This window comes from Phyllobates terribilis, unplaced genomic scaffold (genome assembly GCF_046119375.1).
Source record: "Phyllobates terribilis strain yellow unplaced genomic scaffold, ASM4611937v1 Scaffold_66__1_contigs__length_7565176, whole genome shotgun sequence".
Taxonomy (NCBI): domain Eukaryota; kingdom Metazoa; phylum Chordata; class Amphibia; order Anura; family Dendrobatidae; genus Phyllobates; species Phyllobates terribilis.
In genome coordinates, this window is record NW_027362826.1 from 6,125,994 (window position 1) to 6,147,695 (window position 21,702).

Here is a 21,702-nt window from a genome sequence, read left to right on the forward strand (position 1 = left end):
CAGCACCTTCACCCCCTGCTGTTCCCACCCGCCTCAACACCGTTGGAAGGGAGGAGAACCAATTAAGGCGGGGGGTGGGGTGGAACGAGCAGCTGTCTACCCTTAGCAGGAGGGCTCCTGATTACATACCTCTCCTGCTGCTGCTGCTGCTGGCTGTCCAGCAGCAGACTGAAGGTGGCTGCTGCTGTGCACAGGTATATAAAGGCTCAGAGCCTATTATGACACGCGCAGCCAGCGTTCCATTGCCACATTCCATCTACTGCAGGCAGGATACCTGGCTGGCTGAATGTCGCTGAGAAGCTCACAGAGACCGCCATAAGCAACAGTTTAACAGAATGCCACAGACTAATCAACCAAACCTTTTGGGTTGGGTTCTCTTTTATAGTCTGCAGGCATTAAATGAAAGAAGTCAGTGTTCCAGCAGAGGGAGACAACGTTTCAGAAAAGGCATTGTAGCAAACCAAAAAAGAAATTTTAAGCGCAGCAGAGTAACCAGCGCACATACCTGTTAGCTCAGGTGAGTTTAAAAGGCTGCTGTTGATAACAAGGGCATTTGCTAAATAGATGGTGTGTGTGCAACAATATACTGAAAGGTCAATTATATTGTGCAGCTTATCTCACCACCTGTAGTTATTTAGGTGAAAGCTCCAAAATGCTTGCCTAATATGTCTGTTTATCCAAAAGGAAGTAAAAAGGGAGAGCTAGAAAGATAGCATTGCATCACATTACATGGCAATGCAATGCACAGTTGCTGAAGTTGAACCAAAATGAGCTTGTAATCTGGCTTCTGCAACTTTGAACATGAAAAATCCAATGAGGAGAAGAAAAGCAAAGCCAAAGAGTCCATCCCAAAATCCGACAAACAAGCAAAATGAACAAAAAACATTGAATTCAATTCTTTCTGATTTTAGAAACTGCATTAAAGAAGGGGTGCACCGGTCCTGGAGATACTGCAATACCAGGTCAATGCGTGGAGTGGACAGAGCAAGCTCTTTTTCCATCTCCCTGTTCTAAAAATCCATTTAATATATGGTCCCCAGATAGGGGACGTATCAGATATTAAACTGATACGAACAGATACTACACTTGATCTTAGCCAAAAGGCCGAGAAGCGATAACCAGAATTGGTTTCAAACTACGGAGCCACCCAAGGATCCTGAAAAGTCCATTTGTGGAGATGAGCTCCTGGACTCCCGTTAAGAAGACATGTTGTCAACCTCTAGATCCCTTACATGCCTGCACTTTTCGGCTTGCTGCTGCTGCAATCCACGCGTTTTAGATCTGCATAACTCCACCTCTTTAAACACAGCACCTTCACCCCCTGCTGTTCCCACCCGCCTCAACACCGTTGGAAGGGAGGAGAACCAATTAAGGCGGGGGGTGGGGTGGAACGAGCAGCTATCTACCCTTAGCAGGAGGGCTCCTGATTACATACCTCTCCTGCTGCTGCTGCTGCTGGCTGTCCAGCAGCAGACTGAAGGTGGCTGCTGCTGTGCACAGGTATATAAAGGCTCAGAGCCTATTATGACACGCGCAGCCAGCGTTCCATTGCCACATTCCATCTACTGCAGGCAGGATACCTGGCTGGCTGAATGTCGCTGAGAAGCTCACAGAGACCGCCATAAGCAACAGTTTAACAGAATGCCACAGACTAATCAACCAAACTTTTTGGGTTGGGTTCTCTTTTATAGTCTGCAGGCATTAAATGAAAGAAGTCAGTGTTCCAGCAGAGGGAGACAACGTTTCAGAAAAGGCATTGTAGCAAACCAAAAAAGAAATTTTAAGCGCAGCAGAGTAACCAGCGCACATACCTGTTAGCTCAGGTGAGTTTAAAAGGCTGCTGTTGATAACAAGGGCATTTGCTAAATAGATGGTGTGTGTGCAACAATATACTGAAAGGTCAATTATATTGTGCAGCTTATCTCACCACCTGTAGTTATTTAGGTGAAAGCTCCAAAATGCTTGCCTAATATGTCTGTTTATCCAAAAGGAAGTAAAAAGGGAGAGCTAGAAAGATAGCATTGCATCACATTACATGGCAATGCAATGCACAGTTGCTGAAGTTGAACCAAAATGAGCTTGTAATCTGGCTTCTGCAACTTTGAACATGAAAAATCCAATGAGGAGAAGAAAAGCAAAGCCAAAGAGTCCATCCCAAAATCCGACAAACAAGCAAAATGAACAAAAAACATTGAATTCAATTCTTTCTGATTTTAGAAACTGCATTAAAGAAGGGGTGCACCGGTCCTGGAGATACTGCAATACCAGGTCAATGCGTGGAGTGGACAGAGCAAGCTCTTTTTCCATCTCCCTGTTCTAAAAATCCATTTAATATATGGTCCCCAGATAGGGGACGTATCAGATATTAAACTGATAAGAACAGATACTACACTTGATCTTAGCCAAAAGGCCGAGAAACGATAACCAGAATTGGTTTCAAACTACGGAGCCACCCAAGGATCCTGAAAAGTCCATTTGTGGAGATGAGCTCCTGGACTCCCGTTAAGAAGACATGTTGTCAACCTCTAGATCCCTTACATGCCTGCACTTTTCGGCTTGCTGCTGCTGCAATCCACGCGTTTTAGATCTGCATAACTCCACCTCTTTAAACACAGCACCTTCACCCCCTGCTGTTCCCACCCGCCTCAACACCGTTGGAAGGGAGGAGAACCAATTAAGGCGGGGGGTGGGGTGGAACGAGCAGCTGTCTACCCTTAGCAGGAGGGCTCCTGATTACATACCTCTCCTGCTGCTGCTGCTGCTGCTGGCTGTCCAGCAGCAGACTGAAGGTGGCTGCTGCTGTGCACAGGTATATAAAGGCTCAGAGCCTATTATGACACGCGCAGCCAGCGTTCCATTGCCACATTCCATCTACTGCAGGCAGGATACCTGGCTGGCTGAATGTCGCTGAGAAGCTCACAGAGACCGCCATAAGCAACAGTTTAACAGAATGCCACAGACTAATCAACCAAACTTTTTGGGTTGGGTTCTCTTTTATAGTCTGCAGGCATTAAATGAAAGAAGTCAGTGTTCCAGCAGAGGGAGACAACGTTTCAGAAAAGGCATTGTAGCAAACCAAAAAAGAAATTTTAAGCGCAGCAGAGTAACCAGCGCACATACCTGTTAGCTCAGGTGAGTTTAAAAGGCTGCTGTTGATAGCAAGGGCATTTGCTAAATAGATGGTGTGTGTGCAACAATATACTGAAAGGTCAATTATATTGTGCAGCTTATCTCACCACCTGTAGTTATTTAGGTGAAAGCTCCAAAATGCTGGCCTAATATGTCTGTTTATCCAAAAGGAAGTAAAAAGGGAGAGCTAGAAAGATAGCATTGCATCACATTACATGGCAATGCAATGCACAGTTGCTGAAGTTGAACCAAAATGAGCTTGTAATCTGGCTTCTGCAACTTTGAACATGAAAAATCCAATGAGGAGAAGAAAAGCAAAGCCAAAGAGTCCATCCCAAAATCCGACAAACAAGCAAAATGAACAAAAAACATTGAATTCAATTCTTTCTGATTTTAGAAACTCCATTAAAGAAGGGGTGCACCGGTCCTGGAGATACTGCAATACCAGGTCAATGCGTGGAGTTGACAGAGCAAGCTCTTTTTCCATCTCCCTGTTCTAAAAATCCATTTAATATATGGTCCCCAGATAGGGGACGTATCAGATATTAAACTGATAAGAACAGATACTACACTTGATCTTAGCCAAAAGGCCGAGAAGCGATAACCAGAATTGGTTTCAAACTACGGAGCCACCCAAGGATCCTGAAAAGTCCATTTGTGGAGATGAGCTCCTGGACTCCCGTTAAGAAGACATGTTGTCAACCTCTAGATCCCTTACATGCCTGCACTTTTCGGCTTGCTGCTGCTGCAATCCACGCGTTTTAGATCTGCATAACTCCACCTCTTTAAACACAGCACCTTCACCCCCTGCTGTTCCCACCCGCCTCAACACCGTTGGAAGGGAGGAGAACCAATTAAGGCGGGGGGTGGGGTGGAACGAGCAGCTGTCTACCCTTAGCAGGAGGGCTCCTGATTACATACCTCTCCTGCTGCTGCTGCTGCTGGCTGTCCAGCAGCAGACTGAAGGTGGCTGCTGCTGTGCACAGGTATATAAAGGCTCAGAGCCTATTATGACACGCGCAGCCAGCGTTCCATTGCCACATTCCATCTACTGCAGGCAGGATACCTGGCTGGCTGAATGTCGCTGAGAAGCTCACAGAGACCGCCATAAGCAACAGTTTAACAGAATGCCACAGACTAATCAACCAAACTTTTTGGGTTGGGTTCTCTTTTATAGTCTGCAGGCATTAAATGAAAGAAGTCAGTGTTCCAGCAGAGGAAGACAACGTTTCAGAAAAGGCATTGTAGCAAACCAAAAAAGAAATTTTAAGCGCAGCAGAGTAACCAGCGCACATACCTGTTAGCTCAGGTGAGTTTAAAAGGCTGCTGTTGATAACAAGGGCATTTGCTAAATAGATGGTGTGTGTGCAACAATATACTGAAAGGTCAATTATATTGTGCAGCTTATCTCACCACCTGTAGTTATTTAGGTGAAAGCTCCAAAATGCTTGCCTAATATGTCTGTTTATCCAAAAGGAAGTAAAAAGGGAGAGCTAGAAAGATAGCATTGCATCACATTACATGGCAATGCAATGCACAGTTGCTGAAGTTGAACCAAAATGAGCTTGTAATCTGGCTTCTGCAACTTTGAACATGAAAAATCCAATGAGGAGAAGAAAAGCAAAGCCAAAGAGTCCATCCCAAAATCCGACAAACAAGCAAAATGAACAAAAAACATTGAATTCAATTCTTTCTGATTTTAGAAACTGCATTAAAGAAGGGGTGCACCGGTCCTGGAGATACTGCAATACCAGGTCAATGCGTGGAGTGGACAGAGCAAGCTCTTTTTCCATCTCCCTGTTCTAAAAATCCATTTAATATATGGTCCCCAGATAGGGGACGTATCAGATATTAAACTGATAAGAACAGATACTACACTTGATCTTAGCCAAAAGGCCGAGAAACGATAACCAGAATTGGTTTCAAACTACGGAGCCACCCAAGGATCCTGAAAAGTCCATTTGTGGAGATGAGCTCCTGGACTCCCGTTAAGAAGACATGTTGTCAACCTCTAGATCCCTTACATGCCTGCACTTTTCGGCTTGCTGCTGCTGCAATCCACGCGTTTTAGATCTGCATAACTCCACCTCTTTAAACACAGCACCTTCACCCCCTGCTGTTCCCACCCGCCTCAACACCGTTGGAAGGGAGGAGAACCAATTAAGGCGGGGGGTGGGGTGGAACGAGCAGCTGTCTACCCTTAGCAGGAGGGCTCCTGATTACATACCTCTCCTGCTGCTGCTGCTGCTGCTGGCTGTCCAGCAGCAGACTGAAGGTGGCTGCTGCTGTGCACAGGTATATAAAGGCTCAGAGCCTATTATGACACGCGCAGCCAGCGTTCCATTGCCACATTCCATCTACTGCAGGCAGGATACCTGGCTGGCTGAATGTCGCTGAGAAGCTCACAGAGACCGCCATAAGCAACAGTTTAACAGAATGCCACAGACTAATCAACCAAACTTTTTGGGTTGGGTTCTCTTTTATAGTCTGCAGGCATTAAATGAAAGAAGTCAGTGTTCCAGCAGAGGGAGACAACGTTTCAGAAAAGGCATTGTAGCAAACCAAAAAAGAAATTTTAAGCGCAGCAGAGTAACCAGCGCACATACCTGTTAGCTCAGGTGAGTTTAAAAGGCTGCTGTTGATAGCAAGGGCATTTGCTAAATAGATGGTGTGTGTGCAACAATATACTGAAAGGTCAATTATATTGTGCAGCTTATCTCACCACCTGTAGTTATTTAGGTGAAAGCTCCAAAATGCTGGCCTAATATGTCTGTTTATCCAAAAGGAAGTAAAAAGGGAGAGCTAGAAAGATAGCATTGCATCACATTACATGGCAATGCAATGCACAGTTGCTGAAGTTGAACCAAAATGAGCTTGTAATCTGGCTTCTGCAACTTTGAACATGAAAAATCCAATGAGGAGAAGAAAAGCAAAGCCAAAGAGTCCATCCCAAAATCCGACAAACAAGCAAAATGAACAAAAAACATTGAATTCAATTCTTTCTGATTTTAGAAACTCCATTAAAGAAGGGGTGCACCGGTCCTGGAGATACTGCAATACCAGGTCAATGCGTGGAGTTGACAGAGCAAGCTCTTTTTCCATCTCCCTGTTCTAAAAATCCATTTAATATATGGTCCCCAGATAGGGGACGTATCAGATATTAAACTGATAAGAACAGATACTACACTTGATCTTAGCCAAAAGGCCGAGAAGCGATAACCAGAATTGGTTTCAAACTACGGAGCCACCCAAGGATCCTGAAAAGTCCATTTGTGGAGATGAGCTCCTGGACTCCCGTTAAGAAGACATGTTGTCAACCTCTAGATCCCTTACATGCCTGCACTTTTCGGCTTGCTGCTGCTGCAATCCACGCGTTTTAGATCTGCATAACTCCACCTCTTTAAACACAGCACCTTCACCCCCTGCTGTTCCCACCCGCCTCAACACCGTTGGAAGGGAGGAGAACCAATTAAGGCGGGGGGTGGGGTGGAACGAGCAGCTGTCTACCCTTAGCAGGAGGGCTCCTGATTACATACCTCTCCTGCTGCTGCTGCTGCTGGCTGTCCAGCAGCAGACTGAAGGTGGCTGCTGCTGTGCACAGGTATATAAAGGCTCAGAGCCTATTATGACACGCGCAGCCAGCGTTCCATTGCCACATTCCATCTACTGCAGGCAGGATACCTGGCTGGCTGAATGTCGCTGAGAAGCTCACAGAGACCGCCATAAGCAACAGTTTAACAGAATGCCACAGAATAATCAACCAAACTTTTTGGGTTGGGTTCTCTTTTATAGTCTGCAGGCATTAAATGAAAGAAGTCAGTGTTCCAGCAGAGGGAGACAACGTTTCAGAAAAGGCATTGTAGCAAACCAAAAAAGAAATTTTAAGCGCAGCAGAGTAACCAGCGCACATACCTGTTAGCTCAGGTGAGTTTAAAAGGCTGCTGTTGATAACAAGGGCATTTGCTAAATAGATGGTGTGTGTGCAACATTATACTGAAAGGTCAATTATATTGTGCAGCTTATCTCACCACCTGTAGTTATTTAGGTGAAAGCTCCAAAATGCTTGCCTAATATGTCTGTTTATCCAAAAGGAAGTAAAAAGGGAGAGCTAGAAAGATAGCATTGCATCACATTACATGGCAATGCAATGCACAGTTGCTGAAGTTGAACCAAAATGAGCTTGTAATCTGGCTTCTGCAACTTTGAACATGAAAAATCCAATGAGGAGAAGAAAAGCAAAGCCAAAGAGTCCATCCCAAAATCCGACAAACAAGCAAAATGAACAAAAAACATTGAATTCAATTCTTTCTGATTTTAGAAACTGCATTAAAGAAGGGGTGCACCGGTCCTGGAGATACTGCAATACCAGGTCAATGCGTGGAGTTGACAGAGCAAGCTCTTTTTCCATCTCCCTGTTCTAAAAATCCATTTAATATATGGTCCCCAGATAGGGGACGTATCAGATATTAAACTGATAAGAACAAATACTACACTTGATCTTAGCCAAAAGGCCGAGAAGCGATAACCAGAATTGGTTTCAAACTACGGAGCCACCCAAGGATCCTGAAAAGTCCATTTGTGGAGATGAGCTCCTGGACTCCCGTTAAGAAGACATGTTGTCAACCTCTAGATCCCTTACATGCCTGCACTTTTCGGCTTGCTGCTGCTGCAATCCACGCGTTTTAGATCTGCATAACTCCACCTCTTTAAACACAGCACCTTCACCCCCTGCTGTTCCCACCCGCCTCAACACCGTTGGAAGGGAGGAGAACCAATTAAGGCGGGGGGTGGGGTGGAACGAGCAGCTGTCTACCCTTAGCAGGAGGGCTCCTGATTACATACCTCTCCTGCTGCTGCTGCTGCTGGCTGTCCAGCAGCAGACTGAAGGTGGCTGCTGCTGTGCACAGGTATATAAAGGCTCAGAGCCTATTATGACACGCGCAGCCAGCGTTCCATTGCCACATTCCATCTACTGCAGGCAGGATACCTGGCTGGCTGAATGTCGCTGAGAAGCTCACAGAGACCGCCATAAGCAACAGTTTAACAGAATGCCACAGACTAATCAACCAAACTTTTTGGGTTGGGTTCTCTTTTATAGTCTGCAGGCATTAAATGAAAGAAGTCAGTGTTCCAGCAGAGGGAGACAACGTTTCAGAAAAGGCATTGTAGCAAACCAAAAAAGAAATTTTAAGCGCAGCAGAGTAACCAGCGCACATACCTGTTAGCTCAGGTGAGTTTAAAAGGCTGCTGTTGATAGCAAGGGCATTTGCTAAATAGATGGTGTGTGTGCAACAATATACTGAAAGGTCAATTATATTGTGCAGCTTATCTCACCACCTGTAGTTATTTAGGTGAAAGCTCCAAAATGCTGGCCTAATATGTCTGTTTATCCAAAAGGAAGTAAAAAGGGAGAGCTAGAAAGATAGCATTGCATCACATTACATGGCAATGCAATGCACAGTTGCTGAAGTTGAACCAAAATGAGCTTGTAATCTGGCTTCTGCAACTTTGAACATGAAAAATCCAATGAGGAGAAGAAAAGCAAAGCCAAAGAGTCCATCCCAAAATCCGACAAACAAGCAAAATGAACAAAAAACATTGAATTCAATTCTTTCTGATTTTAGAAACTCCATTAAAGAAGGGGTGCACCGGTCCTGGAGATACTGCAATACCAGGTCAATGCGTGGAGTTGACAGAGCAAGCTCTTTTTCCATCTCCCTGTTCTAAAAATCCATTTAATATATGGTCCCCAGATAGGGGACGTATCAGATATTAAACTGATAAGAACAGATACTACACTTGATCTTAGCCAAAAGGCCGAGAAGCGATAACCAGAATTGGTTTCAAACTACGGAGCCACCCAAGGATCCTGAAAAGTCCATTTGTGGAGATGAGCTCCTGGACTCCCGTTAAGAAGACATGTTGTCAACCTCTAGATCCCTTACATGCCTGCACTTTTCGGCTTGCTGCTGCTGCAATCCATGCATTTTAGATCTGCATAACTCCACCTCTTTAAACACAGCACCTTCACCCCCTGCTGTTCCCACCCGCCTCAACACCGTTGGAAGGGAGGAGAACCAATTAAGGCGGGGGGTGGGGTGGAACGAGCAGCTGTCTACCCTTAGCAGGAGGGCTCCTGATTACATACCTCTCCTGCTGCTGCTGCTGCTGGCTGTCCAGCAGCAGACTGAAGGTGGCTGCTGCTGTGCACAGGTATATAAAGGCTCAGAGCCTATTATGACACGCGCAGCCAGCGTTCCATTGCCACATTCCATCTACTGCAGGCAGGATACCTGGCTGGCTGAATGTCGCTGAGAAGCTCACAGAGACCGCCATAAGCAACAGTTTAACAGAATGCCACAGACTAATCAACCAAACTTTTTGGGTTGGGTTCTCTTTTATAGTCTGCAGGCATTAAATGAAAGAAGTCAGTGTTCCAGCAGAGGGAGACAACGTTTCAGAAAAGGCATTGTAGCAAACCAAAAAAGAAATTTTAAGCGCAGCAGAGTAACCAGCGCACATACCTGTTAGCTCAGGTGAGTTTAAAAGGCTGCTGTTGATAACAAGGGCATTTGCTAAATAGATGGTGTGTGTGCAACATTATACTGAAAGGTCAATTATATTGTGCAGCTTATCTCACCACCTGTAGTTATTTAGGTGAAAGCTCCAAAATGCTTGCCTAATATGTCTGTTTATCCAAAAGGAAGTAAAAAGGGAGAGCTAGAAAGATAGCATTGCATCACATTACATGGCAATGCAATGCACAGTTGCTGAAGTTGAACCAAAATGAGCTTGTAATCTGGCTTCTGCAACTTTGAACATGAAAAATCCAATGAGGAGAAGAAAAGCAAAGCCAAAGAGTCCATCCCAAAATCCGACAAACAAGCAAAATGAACAAAAAACATTGAATTCAATTCTTTCTGATTTTAGAAACTGCATTAAAGAAGGGGTGCACCGGTCCTGGAGATACTGCAATACCAGGTCAATGCGTGGAGTTGACAGAGCAAGCTCTTTTTCCATCTCCCTGTTCTAAAAATCCATTTAATATATGGTCCCCAGATAGGGGACGTATCAGATATTAAACTGATAAGAACAGATACTACACTTGATCTTAGCCAAAAGGCCGAGAAGCGATAACCAGAATTGGTTTCAAACTACGGAGCCACCCAAGGATCCTGAAAAGTCCATTTGTGGAGATGAGCTCCTGGACTCCCGTTAAGAAGACATGTTGTCAACCTCTAGATCCCTTACATGCCTGCACTTTTCGGCTTGCTGCTGCTGCAATCCACGCGTTTTAGATCTGCATAACTCCACCTCTTTAAACACAGCACCTTCACCCCCTGCTGTTCCCACCCGCCTCAACGCCGTTGGAAGGGAGGAGAACCAATTAAGGCGGGGGGTGGGGTGGAACGAGCAGCTGTCTACCCTTAGCAGGAGGGCTCCTGATTACATACCTCTCCTGCTGCTGCTGCTGCTGGCTGTCCAGCAGCAGACTGAAGGTGGCTGCTGCTGTGCACAGGTATATAAAGGCTCAGAGCCTATTATGACACGCGCAGCCAGCGTTCCATTGCCACATTCCATCTACTGCAGGCAGGATACCTGGCTGGCTGAATGTCGCTGAGAAGCTCACAGAGACCGCCATAAGCAACAGTTTAACAGAATGCCACAGACTAATCAACCAAACTTTTTGGGTTGGGTTCTCTTTTATAGTCTGCAGGCATTAAATGAAAGAAGTCAGTGTTCCAGCAGAGGGAGACAACATTTCAGAAAAGGCATTGTAGCAAACCAAAAAAGAAATTTTAAGCGCAGCAGAGTAACCAGCGCACATACCTGTTAGCTCAGGTGAGTTTAAAAGGCTGCTGTTGATAACAAGGGCATTTGCTAAATAGATGGTGTGTGTGCAACAATATACTGAAAGGTCAATTATATTGTGCAGCTTATCTCACCACCTGTAGTTATTTAGGTGAAAGCTCCAAAATGCTTGCCTAATATGTCTGTTTATCCAAAAGGAAGTAAAAAGGGAGAGCTAGAAAGATAGCATTGCATCACATTACATGGCAATGCAATGCACAGTTGCTGAAGTTGAACCAAAATGAGCTTGTAATCTGGCTTCTGCAACTTTGAACATGAAAAATCCAATGAGGAGAAGAAAAGCAAAGCCAAAGAGTCCATCCCAAAATCCGACAAACAAGCAAAATGAACAAAAAACATTGAATTCAATTCTTTCTGATTTTAGAAACTGCATTAAAGAAGGGGTGCACCGGTCCTGGAGATACTGCAATACCAGGTCAATGCGTGGAGTGGACAGAGCAAGCTCTTTTTCCATCTCCCTGTTCTAAAAATCCATTTAATATATGGTCCCCAGATAGGGGACGTATCAGATATTAAACTGATAAGAACAGATACTACACTTGATCTTAGCCAAAAGGCCGAGAAGCGATAACCAGAATTGGTTTCAAACTACGGAGCCACCCAAGGATCCTGAAAAGTCCATTTGTGGAGATGAGCTCCTGGACTCCCGTTAAGAAGACATGTTGTCAACCTCTAGATCCCTTACATGCCTGCACTTTTCGGCTTGCTGCTGCTGCAATCCACGCGTTTTAGATCTGCATAACTCCACCTCTTTAAACACAGCACCTTCACCCCCTGCTGTTCCCACCCGCCTCAACACCGTTGGAAGGGAGGAGAACCAATTAAGGCGGGGGGTGGGGTGGAACGAGCAGCTGTCTACCCTTAGCAGGAGGGCTCCTGATTACATACCTCTCCTGCTGCTGCTGCTGCTGGCTGTCCAGCAGCAGACTGAAGGTGGCTGCTGCTGTGCACAGGTATATAAAGGCTCAGAGCCTATTATGACACGCGCAGCCAGCGTTCCATTGCCACATTCCATCTACTGCAGGCAGGATACCTGGCTGGCTGAATGTCGCTGAGAAGCTCACAGAGACCGCCATAAGCAACAGTTTAACAGAATGCCACAGACTAATCAACCAAACTTTTTGGGTTGGGTTCTCTTTTATAGTCTGCAGGCATTAAATGAAAGAAGTCAGTGTTCCAGCAGAGGGAGACAACGTTTCAGAAAAGGCATTGTAGCAAACCAAAAAAGAAATTTTAAGCGCAGCAGAGTAACCAGCGCACATACCTGTTAGCTCAGGTGAGTTTAAAAGGCTGCTGTTGATAACAAGGGCATTTGCTAAATAGATGGTGTGTGTGCAACAATATACTGAAAGGTCAATTATATTGTGCAGCTTATCTCACCACCTGTAGTTATTTAGGTGAAAGCTCCAAAATGCTTGCCTAATATGTCTGTTTATCCAAAAGGAAGTAAAAAGGGAGAGCTAGAAAGATAGCATTGCATCACATTACATGGCAATGCAATGCACAGTTGCTGAAGTTGAACCAAAATGAGCTTGTAATCTGGCTTCTGCAACTTTGAACATGAAAAATCCAATGAGGAGAAGAAAAGCAAAGCCAAAGAGTCCATCCCAAAATCCGACAAACAAGCAAAATGAACAAAAAACATTGAATTCAATTCTTTCTGATTTTAGAAACTGCATTAAAGAAGGGGTGCACCGGTCCTGGAGATACTGCAATACCAGGTCAATGCGTGGAGTGGACAGAGCAAGCTCTTTTTCCATCTCCCTGTTCTAAAAATCCATTTAATATATGGTCCCCAGATAGGGGACGTATCAGATATTAAACTGATAAGAACAGATTTTTTGATTGAAGCTGCATCCAAGGCACTGAAAAATGTGACCGAAGTCACACCAAAACAGCGCACGAGGCGAGGATTCATGTGGACCCTTCCCGGAGGAGAGGGTCCCCAATAAACCATCCCCATCCCTCCGAGCCAGAAGGCCACAGCGAGGGTCAGGGATCTCCGATGCTCTCCCTAGCCGAAGCCGGAGAAGAGCCGTTTTCGTGCTCCCAGCTTCCATCTAGGCTGCCACCCTAGTGGAGCTGGAGCCTGTGTTGGTTTCTCAGCCCAAAGCTGACCGGACCTCCGACCGGGTTTATAAAAATTCCCCATCCTAGCGCGGAGGCCAGGAATAGGGGGGGTTGCTCAGAAAGTATGATTGGCAAAGGTGCGGCGTGCTATGAAGCCAAGTCTTTCTGGGGTTCCCAGTCCCAGTAAGCTTGGACTCCCACCAGGGCGCCTACTCCTGGGGCACATTGCTCCAAAGCCCTCACACTTACCCAGCCTAGTGACTTCGATCCTGGAGGGCCATGTTTTCCATCAGATAACTCTATGAGCCACCTGGCGTACTAACAAGTGCACCAAACCAGTGTGTAATATGCATCAATTTACTAGGGCAGCCCAAGGACAAAACTGCCTTTTCAAAAGATACTACACTTGATCTTAGCCAAAAGGCCGAGAAGCGATAACCAGAATTGGTTTCAAACTACGGAGCCACCCAAGGATCCTGAAAAGTCCATTTGTGGAGATGAGCTCCTGGACTCCCGTTAAGAAGACATGTTGTCAACCTCTAGATCCCTTACATGCCTGCACTTTTCGGCTTGCTGCTGCTGCAATCCACGCGTTTTAGATCTGCATAACTCCACCTCTTTAAACACAGCACCTTCACCCCCTGCTGTTCCCACCCGCCTCAACACCGTTGGAAGGGAGGAGAACCAATTAAGGCGGGGGGTGGGGTGGAACGAGCAGCTGTCTACCCTTAGCAGGAGGGCTCCTGATTACATACCTCTCCTGCTGCTGCTGCTGCTGGCTGTCCAGCAGCAGACTGAAGGTGGCTGCTGCTGTGCACAGGTATATAAAGGCTCAGAGCCTATTATGACACGCGCAGCCAGCGTTCCATTGCCACATTCCATCTACTGCAGGCAGGATACCTGGCTGGCTGAATGTCGCTGAGAAGCTCACAGAGACCGCCATAAGCAACAGTTTAACAGAATGCCACAGACTAATCAACCAAACTTTTTGGGTTGGGTTCTCTTTTATAGTCTGCAGGCATTAAATGAAAGAAGTCAGTGTTCCAGCAGAGGGAGACAACGTTTCAGAAAAGGCATTGTAGCAAACCAAAAAAGAAATTTTAAGCGCAGCAGAGTAACCAGCGCACATACCTGTTAGCTCAGGTGAGTTTAAAAGGCTGCTGTTGATAACAAGGGCATTTGCTAAATAGATGGTGTGTGTGCAACAATATACTGAAAGGTCAATTATATTGTGCAGCTTATCTCACCACCTGTAGTTATTTAGGTGAAAGCTCCAAAATGCTTGCCTAATATGTCTGTTTATCCAAAAGGAAGTAAAAAGGGAGAGCTAGAAAGATAGCATTGCATCACATTACATGGCAATGCAATGCACAGTTGCTGAAGTTGAACCAAAATGAGCTTGTAATCTGGCTTCTGCAACTTTGAACATGAAAAATCCAATGAGGAGAAGAAAAGCAAAGCCAAAGAGTCCATCCCAAAATCCGACAAACAAGCAAAATGAACAAAAAACATTGAATTCAATTCTTTCTGATTTTAGAAACTGCATTAAAGAAGGGGTGCACCGGTCCTGGAGATACTGCAATACCAGGTCAATGCGTGGAGTGGACAGAGCAAGCTCTTTTTCCATCTCCCTGTTCTAAAAATCCATTTAATATATGGTCCCCAGATAGGGGACGTATCAGATATTAAACTGATAAAAACAGATTTTTTGATTGAAGCTGCATCCAAGGCACTGAAAAATGTGACCGAAGTCACACCAAAACAGCGCACGAGGCGAGGATTCATGTGGACCCTTCCCGGAGGAGAGGGTCCCCAATAAACCATCCCCATCCCTCCGAGCCAGAAGGCCACAGCGAGGGTCAGGGATCTCCGATGCTCTCCCTAGCCGAAGCCGGAGAAGAGCCGTTTTCGTGCTCCCAGCTTCCATCTAGGCTGCCACCCTAGTGGAGCTGGAGCCTGTGTTGGTTTCTCAGCCCAAAGCTGACCGGACCTCCGACCGGGTTTATAAAAATTCCCCATCCTAGCGCGGAGGCCAGGAATAGGGGGGGTTGCTCAGAAAGTATGATTGGCAAAGGTGCGGCGTGCTACGAAGCCAAGTCTTTCTGGGGTTCCCAGTCCCAGTAAGCTTGGACTCCCACCAGGGCGCCTACTCCTGGGGCACATTGCTCCAAAGCCCTCACACTTACCCAGCCTAGTGACTTCGATCCTGGAGGGCCATGTTTTCCATCAGATAACTCTATGAGCCACCTGGCGTACTAACAAGTGCACCAAACCAGTGTGTAATATGCATCAATTTACTAGGGCAGCCCAAGGACAAAACTGCCTTTTCAAAAGATACTACACTTGATCTTAGCCAAAAGGCCGAGAAGCGATAACCAGAATTGGTTTCAAACTACGGAGCCACCCAAGGATCCTGAAAAGTCCATTTGTGGAGATGAGCTCCTGGACTCCCGTTAAGAAGACATGTTGTCAACCTCTAGATCCCTTACATGCCTGCACTTTTCGGCTTGCTGCTGCTGCAATCCACGCGTTTTAGATCTGCATAACTCCACCTCTTTAAACACAGCACCTTCACCCCCTGCTGTTCCCACCCGCCTCAACACCGTTGGAAGGGAGGAGAACCAATTAAGGCGGGGGGTGGGGTGGAATGAGCAGCTATCTACCCTTAGCAGGAGGGCTCCTGATTACATACCTCTCCTGCTGCTGCTGCTGCTGGCTGTCCAGCAGCAGACTGAAGGTGGCTGCTGCTGTGCACAGGTATATAAAGGCTCAGAGCCTATTATGACACGCGCAGCCAGCGTTCCATTGCCACATTCCATCTACTGCAGGCAGGATACCTGGCTGGCTGAATGTCGCTGAGAAGCTCACAGAGACCGCCATAAGCAACAGTTTAACAGAATGCCACAGACTAATCAACCAAACTTTTTGGGTTGGGTTCTCTTTTATAGTCTGCAGGCATTAAATGAAAGAAGTCAGTGTTCCAGCAGAGGGAGACAACATTTCAGAAAAGGCATTGTAGCAAACCAAAAAAGAAATTTTAAGCGCAGCAGAGTAACCAGCGCACATACCTGTTAGCTCAGGTGAGTTTAAAAGGCTGCTGTTGATAACAAGGGCATTTGCTAAATAGATGGTGTGTGTGCAACAATATACTGAAAGGTCAATTATATTGTGCAGCTTATCTCACCACCTGTAGTTATTTAGGTGAAAGCTCCAAAATGCTTGCCTAATATGTCTGTTTATCCAAAAGGAAGTAAAAAGGGAGAGCTAGAAAGATAGCATTGCATCACATTACATGGCAATGCAATGCACAGTTGCTGAAGTTGAACCAAAATGAGCTTGTAATCTGGCTTCTGCAACTTTGAACATGAAAAATCCAATGAGGAGAAGAAAAGCAAAGCCAAAGAGTCCATCCCAAAATCCGACAAACAAGCAAAATGAACAAAAAACATTGAATTCAATTCTTTCTGATTTTAGAAACTGCATTAAAGAAGGGGTGCACCGGTCCTGGAGATACTGCAATACCAGGTCAATGCGTGGAGTGGACAGAGCAAGCTCTTTTTCCATCTCCCTGTTCTAAAAATCCATTTAATATATGGTCCCCAGATAGGGGACGTATCAGATATTAAACTGATAAGAACAGATACTACACTTGATCTTAGCCAAAAGGCCGAGAAGCGATAACCAGAATTGGTTTCAAACTACGGAGCCACCCAAGGATCCTGAAAAGTCCATTTGTGGAGATGAGCTCCTGGACTCCCGTTAAGAAGACATGTTGTCAACCTCTAGATCCCTTACATGCCTGCACTTTTCGGCTTGCTGCTGCTGCAATCCACGCGTTTTAGATCTGCATAACTCCACCTCTTTAAACACAGCACCTTCACCCCCTGCTGTTCCCACCCGCCTCAACACCGTTGGAAGGGAGGAGAACCAATTAAGGCGGGGGGTGGGGTGGAATGAGCAGCTGTCTACCCTTAGCAGGAGGGCTCCTGATTACATACCTCTCCTGCTGCTGCTGCTGCTGGCTGTCCAGCAGCAGACTGAAGGTGGCTGCTGCTGTGCACAGGTATATAAAGGCTCAGAGCCTATTATGACACGCGCAGCCAGCGTTCCATTGCCACATTCCATCTACTGCAGGCAGGATACCTGGCTGGCTGAATGTCGCTGAGAAGCTCACAGAGACCGCCATAAGCAACAGTTTAACAGAATGCCACAGACTAATCAACCAAACTTTTTGGGTTGGGTTCTCTTTTATAGTCTGCAGGCATTAAATGAAAGAAGTCAGTGTTCCAGCAGAGGGAGACAACGTTTCAGAAAAGGCATTGTAGCAAACCAAAAAAGAAATTTTAAGCGCAGCAGAGTAACCAGCGCACATACCTGTTAGCTCAGGTGAGTTTAAAAGGCTGCTGTTGATAACAAGGGCATTTGCTAAATAGATGGTGTGTGTGCAACAATATACTGAAAGGTCAATTATATTGTGCAGCTTATCTCACCACCTGTAGTTATTTAGGTGAAAGCTCCAAAATGCTTGCCTAATATGTCTGTTTATCCAAAAGGAAGTAAAAAGGGAGAGCTAGAAAGATAGCATTGCATCACATTACATGGCAATGCAATGCACAGTTGCTGAAGTTGAACCAAAATGAGCTTGTAATCTGGCTTCTGCAACTTTGAACATGAAAAATCCAATGAGGAGAAGAAAAGCAAAGCCAAAGAGTCCATCCCAAAATCCGACAAACAAGCAAAATGAACAAAAAACATTGAATTCAATTCTTTCTGATTTTAGAAACTGCATTAAAGAAGGGGTGCACCGGTCCTGGAGATACTGCAATACCAGGTCAATGCGTGGAGTGGACAGAGCAAGCTCTTTTTCCATCTCCCTGTTCTAAAAATCCATTTAATATATGGTCCCCAGATAGGGGACGTATCAGATATTAAACTGATAAGAACAGATTTTTTGATTGAAGCTGCATCCAAGGCACTGAAAAATGTGACCGAAGTCACACCAAAACAGCGCACGAGGCGAGGATTCATGTGGACCCTTCCCGGAGGAGAGGGTCCCCAATAAACCATCCCCATCCCTCCGAGCCAGAAGGCCACAGCGAGGGTCAGGGATCTCCGATGCTCTCCCTAGCCGAAGCCGGAGAAGAGCCGTTTTCGTGCTCCCAGCTTCCATCTAGGCTGCCACCCTAGTGGAGCTGGAGCCTGTGTTGGTTTCTCAGCCCAAAGCTGACCGGACCTCCGACCGGGTTTATAAAAATTCCCCATCCTAGCCCGGAGGCCAGGAATAGGGGGGGTTGCTCAGAAAGTATGATTGGCAAAGGTGCGGCGTGCTACGAAGCCAAGTCTTTCTGGGGTTCCCAGTCCCAGTAAGCTTGGACTCCCACCAGGGCGCCTACTCCTGGGGCACATTGCTCCAAAGCCCTCACACTTACCCAGCCTAGTGACTTCGATCCTGGAGGGCCATGTTTTCCATCAGATAACTCTATGAGCCACCTGGCGTACTAACAAGTGCACCAAACCAGTGTGTAATATGCATCAATTTACTAGGGCAGCCCAAGGACAAAACTGCCTTTTCAAAAGATACTACACTTGATCTTAGCCAAAAGGCCGAGAAGCGATAACCAGAATTGGTTTCAAACTACGGAGCCACCCAAGGATCCTGAAAAGTCCATTTGTGGAGATGAGCTCCTGGACTCCCGTTAAGAAGACATGTTGTCAACCTCTAGATCCCTTACATGCCTGCACTTTTCGGCTTGCTGCTGCTGCAATCCACGCGTTTTAGATCTGCATAACTCCACCTCTTTAAACACAGCACCTTCACCCCCTGCTGTTCCCACCCGCCTCAACACCGTTGGAAGGGAGGAGAACCAATTAAGGCGGGGGGTGGGGTGGAATGAGCAGCTGTCTACCCTTAGCAGGAGGGCTCCTGATTACATACCTCTCCTGCTGCTGCTGCTGCTGGCTGTCCAGCAGCAGACTGAAGGTGGCTGCTGCTGTGCACAGGTATATAAAGGCTCAGAGCCTATTATGACACGCGCAGCCAGCGTTCCATTGCCACATTCCATCTACTGCAGGCAGGATACCTGGCTGGCTGAATGTCGCTGAGAAGCTCACAGAGACCGCCATAAGCAACAGTTTAACAGAATGCCACAGACTAATCAACCAAACTTTTTGGGTTGGGTTCTCTTTTATAGTCTGCAGGCATTAAATGAAAGAAGTCAGTGTTCCAGCAGAGGGAGACAACGTTTCAGAAAAGGCATTGTAGCAAACCAAAAAAGAAATTTTAAGCGCAGCAGAGTAACCAGTGCACATACCTGTTAGCTCAGGTGAGTTTAAAAGGCTGCTGTTGATAACAAGGGCATTTGCTAAATAGATGGTGTGTGTGCAACAATATACTGAAAGGTCAATTATATTGTGCAGCTTATCTCACCACCTGTAGTTATTTAGGTGAAAGCTCCAAAATGCTTGCCTAATATGTCTGTTTATCCAAAAGGAAGTAAAAAGGGAGAGCTAGAAAGATAGCATTGCATCACATTACATGGCAATGCAATGCACAGTTGCTGAAGTTGAACCAAAATGAGCTTGTAATCTGGCTTCTGCAACTTTGAACATGAAAAATCCAATGAGGAGAAGAAAAGCAAAGCCAAAGAGTCCATCCCAAAATCCGACAAACAAGCAAAATGAACAAAAAACATTGAATTCAATTCTTTCTGATTTTAGAAACTGCATTAAAGAAGGGGTGCACCGGTCCTGGAGATACTGCAATACCAGGTCAATGCGTGGAGTGGACAGAGCAAGCTCTTTTTCCATCTCCCTGTTCTAAAAATCCATTTAATATATGGTCCCCAGATAGGGGACGTATCAGATATTAAACTGATAAGAACAGATACTACACTTGATCTTAGCCAAAAGGCCGAGAAGCGATAACCAGAATTGGTTTCAAACTACGGAGCCACCCAAGGATCCTGAAAAGTCCATTTGTGGAGATGAGCTCCTGTACTCCCGTTAAGAAGACATGTTGTCAACCTCTAGATCCCTTACATGCCTGCACTTTTCGGCTTGCTGCTGCTGCAATCCACGCGTTTTAGATCTGCATAACTCCACCTCTTTAAACACAGCACCTTCACCCCCTGCTGTTCCCACCCGCCTCAACACCGTTGGAAGGGAGGAGAACCAATTAAGGCGGGGGGTGGGGTGGAACGAGCAGCTGTCTACCCTTAGCAGGAGGGCTCCTGATTACATACCTCTCCTGCTGCTGCTGCTGCTGGCTGTCCAGCAGCAGACTGAAGGTGGCTGCTGCTGTGCACAGGTATATAAAGGCTCAGAGCCTATTATGACACGCGCAGCCAGCGTTCCATTGCCACATTCCATCTACTGCAGGCAGGATACCTGGCTGGCTGAATGTCGCTGAGAAGCTCACAGAGACCGCCATAAGCAACAGTTTAACAGAATGCCACAGACTAATCAACCAAACTTTTTGGGTTGGGTTCTCTTTTATAGTCTGCAGGCATTAAATGAAAGAAGTCAGTGTTCCAGCAGAGGGAGACAACGTTTCAGAAAAGGCATTGTAGCAAACCAAAAAAGAAATTTTAAGCGCAGCAGAGTAACCAGCGCACATACCTGTTAGCTCAGGTGAGTTTAAAAGGCTGCTGTTGATAACAAGGGCATTTGCTAAATAGATGGTGTGTGTGCAACAATATACTGAAAGGTCAATTATATTGTGCAGCTTATCTCACCACCTGTAGTTATTTAGGTGAAAGCTCCAAAATGCTTGCCTAATATGTCTGTTTATCCAAAAGGAAGTAAAAAGGGAGAGCTAGAAAGATAGCATTGCATCACATTACATGGCAATGCAATGCACAGTTGCTGAAGTTGAACCAAAATGAGCTTGTAATCTGGCTTCTGCAACTTTGAACATGAAAAATCCAATGAGGAGAAGAAAAGCAAAGCCAAAGAGTCCATCCCAAAATCCGACAAACAAGCAAAATGAACAAAAAACATTGAATTCAATTCTTTCTGATTTTAGAAACTGCATTAAAGAAGGGGTGCACCGGTCCTGGAGATACTGCAATACCAGGTCAATGCGTGGAGTGGACAGAGCAAGCTCTTTTTCCATCTCCCTGTTCTAAAAATCCATTTAATATATGGTCCCCAGATAGGGGACGTATCAGATATTAAACTGATAAGAACAGATACTACACTTGATCTTAGCCAAAAGGCCGAGAAGCGATAACCAGAATTGGTTTCAAACTACGGAGCCACCCAAGGATCCTGAAAAGTCCATTTGTGGAGATGAGCTCCTGGACTCCCGTTAAGAAGACATGTTGTCAACCTCTAGATCCCTTACATGCCTGCACTTTTCGGCTTGCTGCTGCTGCAATCCACGCGTTTTAGATCTGCATAACTCCACCTCTTTAAACACAGCACCTTCACCCCCTGCTGTTCCCACCCGCCTCAACACCGTTGGAAGGGAGGAGAACCAATTAAGGCGGGGGGTGGGGTGGAACGAGTAGCTGTCTACCCTTAGCAGGAGGGCTCCTGATTACATACCTCTCCTGCTGCTGCTGCTGCTGGCTGTCCAGCAGCAGACTGAAGGTGGCTGCTGCTGTGCACAGGTATATAAAGGCTCAGAGC

At 45.9% G+C, this 21,702-nt stretch overlaps 15 non-coding genes and 3 pseudogenes across 15 annotated transcripts; all 18 read right to left on the reverse strand.

Moving 5' to 3' along the window:
* Positions 1-925: 925 nt before the first annotated feature.
* Positions 926-1,116, reverse strand: LOC141193575 (U2 spliceosomal RNA). Its single transcript, XR_012266482.1, has one exon. It is a non-coding gene; the product is annotated as a U2 spliceosomal RNA (small nuclear RNA).
* Positions 1,117-2,231: 1,115 nt separating this feature from the next.
* LOC141194254 (U2 spliceosomal RNA) lies at positions 2,232-2,422 on the reverse strand. The gene has a single exon (XR_012267041.1). It is a non-coding gene; the product is annotated as a U2 spliceosomal RNA (small nuclear RNA).
* Positions 2,423-3,540: 1,118 nt separating this feature from the next.
* On the reverse strand, positions 3,541-3,731 carry LOC141193556 (U2 spliceosomal RNA). The gene has a single exon (XR_012266463.1). It is a non-coding gene; the product is annotated as a U2 spliceosomal RNA (small nuclear RNA).
* A 1,115-nt stretch (positions 3,732-4,846) lies between these two features.
* Positions 4,847-5,037, reverse strand: LOC141194255 (U2 spliceosomal RNA). Its single transcript, XR_012267042.1, has one exon. It is a non-coding gene; the product is annotated as a U2 spliceosomal RNA (small nuclear RNA).
* Positions 5,038-6,155: 1,118 nt separating this feature from the next.
* LOC141193892 (U2 spliceosomal RNA) lies at positions 6,156-6,346 on the reverse strand. The gene has a single exon (XR_012266696.1). It is a non-coding gene; the product is annotated as a U2 spliceosomal RNA (small nuclear RNA).
* A 1,115-nt stretch (positions 6,347-7,461) lies between these two features.
* On the reverse strand, positions 7,462-7,652 carry LOC141194261 (U2 spliceosomal RNA). The gene has a single exon (XR_012267047.1). It is a non-coding gene; the product is annotated as a U2 spliceosomal RNA (small nuclear RNA).
* Positions 7,653-8,767: 1,115 nt separating this feature from the next.
* LOC141194009 (U2 spliceosomal RNA) lies at positions 8,768-8,958 on the reverse strand. The gene has a single exon (XR_012266807.1). It is a non-coding gene; the product is annotated as a U2 spliceosomal RNA (small nuclear RNA).
* Positions 8,959-10,073: 1,115 nt separating this feature from the next.
* LOC141194124 (U2 spliceosomal RNA) lies at positions 10,074-10,264 on the reverse strand. Its single transcript, XR_012266918.1, has one exon. It is a non-coding gene; the product is annotated as a U2 spliceosomal RNA (small nuclear RNA).
* Positions 10,265-11,379: 1,115 nt separating this feature from the next.
* On the reverse strand, positions 11,380-11,570 carry LOC141193894 (U2 spliceosomal RNA). The gene has a single exon (XR_012266698.1). It is a non-coding gene; the product is annotated as a U2 spliceosomal RNA (small nuclear RNA).
* Positions 11,571-12,685: 1,115 nt separating this feature from the next.
* Positions 12,686-12,867, reverse strand: LOC141193603 (U2 spliceosomal RNA). The gene has a single exon (XR_012266509.1). It is a non-coding gene; the product is annotated as a U2 spliceosomal RNA (small nuclear RNA).
* Positions 12,868-13,391: 524 nt separating this feature from the next.
* On the reverse strand, positions 13,392-13,507 carry LOC141193755 (U2 spliceosomal RNA; annotated as a pseudogene).
* A 1,115-nt stretch (positions 13,508-14,622) lies between these two features.
* LOC141193627 (U2 spliceosomal RNA) lies at positions 14,623-14,804 on the reverse strand. Its single transcript, XR_012266531.1, has one exon. It is a non-coding gene; the product is annotated as a U2 spliceosomal RNA (small nuclear RNA).
* A 524-nt stretch (positions 14,805-15,328) lies between these two features.
* LOC141193756 (U2 spliceosomal RNA) lies at positions 15,329-15,444 on the reverse strand (annotated as a pseudogene).
* A 1,115-nt stretch (positions 15,445-16,559) lies between these two features.
* On the reverse strand, positions 16,560-16,750 carry LOC141193895 (U2 spliceosomal RNA). The gene has a single exon (XR_012266699.1). It is a non-coding gene; the product is annotated as a U2 spliceosomal RNA (small nuclear RNA).
* A 1,115-nt stretch (positions 16,751-17,865) lies between these two features.
* LOC141193604 (U2 spliceosomal RNA) lies at positions 17,866-18,047 on the reverse strand. Its single transcript, XR_012266510.1, has one exon. It is a non-coding gene; the product is annotated as a U2 spliceosomal RNA (small nuclear RNA).
* Positions 18,048-18,571: 524 nt separating this feature from the next.
* On the reverse strand, positions 18,572-18,687 carry LOC141193757 (U2 spliceosomal RNA; annotated as a pseudogene).
* A 1,115-nt stretch (positions 18,688-19,802) lies between these two features.
* On the reverse strand, positions 19,803-19,993 carry LOC141193896 (U2 spliceosomal RNA). The gene has a single exon (XR_012266700.1). It is a non-coding gene; the product is annotated as a U2 spliceosomal RNA (small nuclear RNA).
* Positions 19,994-21,108: 1,115 nt separating this feature from the next.
* On the reverse strand, positions 21,109-21,299 carry LOC141193897 (U2 spliceosomal RNA). The gene has a single exon (XR_012266701.1). It is a non-coding gene; the product is annotated as a U2 spliceosomal RNA (small nuclear RNA).
* Positions 21,300-21,702: the final 403 nt, after the last annotated feature.